Consider the following 2,699-nt stretch of genomic DNA (forward strand, 5'->3'; position numbering starts at 1 on the left):
AATGTTTTTATGGCTAGAAACTCACCTTAATCTCAGCAACACACCCTCTTCAATGGTGGAACACAACCCTAGCTCATCAAGACTTGATTCCTTGGCTTGGTTCCTCAATAAGAGCTCAAAAACTCAGAGAGAAAAAGAAGGAAAAAGAGGTACGGGAGAAGAGTAACCTTTGCTCTGTTTTTGGTTCACTTCCACAGCCTTCTAATGGCTAATTATAAACTTAGGGTGAAAAGACCTAAATTCCCTCAAGTCTAAAATAAACCTTAATGGCCACCAAGGGCACAATCGTCCTTTCACACCTATTTTGTTAATCATAATTAACACCCTCCAATTCCCGTTATTCTCCAAAATTCTCAAACACCAATAATCCATATCCCATTACCCTTTAACCCTCGACAATGCTCTAATCATTAAAATCACCCCGAGACTCACTCCGAGCCCCGAACTTAATCCCGTTATGACTAAACTGCTACTTTGCACTCAAGATCGTCTCATGTCGAATGGCTCGAACAAATCCACATTGTAATGTGGCCTTATCAATTAATCACAAACATGCACCAAAATACACAATTATGCCCTCAATGGGCCAAATTACCAAAATGCCCTTATAATAAAATGTGGACTCATATGCATGCATTTATCATCATATAATAATATAATTCACATAAACATGCATATAATCATTTAATAACATAATAAATCAATTATGGCTCTCTCGGCCTCCTAATCAAGGTCCTAAACCTTATTAGGAAATTTGGGGCATTACAATAAATTTCTTATTGAGGGAAAGAGTATATATAATCAGTTACAGTCGGTGCAAGGTGAGTGAATCTTGATTAATTACATTTTTTATGTTGTAACATGATAACAATTATAACTAATTAGTTAACTAATTCAGAACTAATTGCTAACAAACAATAGTGTCTAACAGCCCCTCTCAAGCTATAGTTGGAGTAATCCAAGGTTAGCTTGTTACAAAGAAACTCAAAACGTGGTGAGAAGATTGGTTTGATGAAGATGTCAGTAGGTTGTTCCTCAGAAGATAGGTATCGTACCTCAAGTTGTTTGTTAGCAAGCAGATGCCCAATGTAATGAACATCAACTTCTTATGGTTTATTTTTGGCATGAAAGACAGGATTGAGAGCTAAGGCTTGTGCCCCTTGATTATCACACCAAAGTACTGGCAGCTGAGAGGAAAGATTGATACCTATTTCAGTGAGAAGTGAATGAAGCCACACTAATTATGTTGTAGCTGAAGTTAGAGCTCTGTACTCAGATTCAGTTGTGGAACGGGCAACAACTTGTTTTGAGCCCCAACTGATAAGATTTGCCTCAAGAAATAGGCAATAACCACTGGTGGACTTCTGATCATCCAAGTTAGAAGCCAAATTTGCATCCGAATATGCTGCTAAGGTGAGAAGAGGAGCCGACTGAAAGTGTAATCCAGGATGAATTGTGCCTCTTATATACCGAAGTATGTGTTGGCAAGCATTTCGGTGGTTCAATGTAGGTGCTTTGAGAAATTGGCTCAGTTTATTAACTGATGTGAAAGTTCTAGTCTCGTGAGTGTAAGGTACTATAAAGCACCAATTATACTCCTATACACTTTAGGTTTGTCAAATAAAGAACTATCACCATGAGACAACTTGTTGGCAAGAATCATTGGAGTAAGGGCTGGTTTGGAGTCATAGAAGCTTGTCTTGATAAGTAATTAAGTTGCATACTTGGACTGAGTGAGATATAACCCAGTTGTTGTCCTAGTTGCCTCAAAGCCCAAAAACTAATTGACAGAGCCGAGAGACTTCAAGACAAACTTGGTGTGCAATTGTTGAATGAGATGAGCCATAGATTCTGAATTTGCACGAGTAATCATAATGTCATCCACATAAACAAGGATGAACAAGGGGGATCCTTGTGTTGTTTTGTAGAAAAAGGAGTTGTCTGAGGTAGAGTACTTGAATCCCCAACTTTGCAAAGTGTTTTTGAGCTGATCAAACCATGCTCTAGGTGCTTGTTTAAGACCATAAAGTGCCTTGTGGAGAAGACAAACATGATTTGGATGTTGAGGATCAGCAAAACCAGGTGGTTGTTTCATGTAGACCCTTTCTTGTAAAACTCCATTTAAGAATGCATTATTAACATCTATTTGCTGAATATCCCATCTATATGTAACAACAAGTGAGAAGATGTTGGTATTAAATGATCAAATCAAAGGTATACAACGGAATATATGGTCCCATTTTAATAAATATTAATACCAGCTAGGATCATATACATATATAAATATTAAATCACATACAAATAGATCAGGGATTACCTCTTGTAGCCTGTCAAGTGTCCTTGAGTCTTTTTGTATAAATCAACGATCTTCCATCCAGTGTTCTGAGATCTCACACCTTGATCTTCCAAACCAACCCTCAAACACACAAGGACGTGTGTGGGCATGTAGGATTCAAAAGGTTGATTTATGTGACTCCCTAGATGTACTCAACACATGAGATCTAAAGAGTTTTGATAGATAAAAGGTTTAGAATAGTTTTCACGTTTTGAGAAAACTAACGCTTTAGAGAGAGAGAGTCTGATTATCCATCATCCTTCTGAATATCACATATATTAGATTTATATAGATATTTAATCTAAATAAATCTTTATTTAATTAAAATATAATTCTAATTAAAACTGGCTAGATATTTTTATTT

Source organism: Humulus lupulus, chromosome X, assembly GCF_963169125.1.
Source record: "Humulus lupulus chromosome X, drHumLupu1.1, whole genome shotgun sequence".
Classification (NCBI taxonomy): Eukaryota; Viridiplantae; Streptophyta; class Magnoliopsida; order Rosales; family Cannabaceae; genus Humulus; species Humulus lupulus.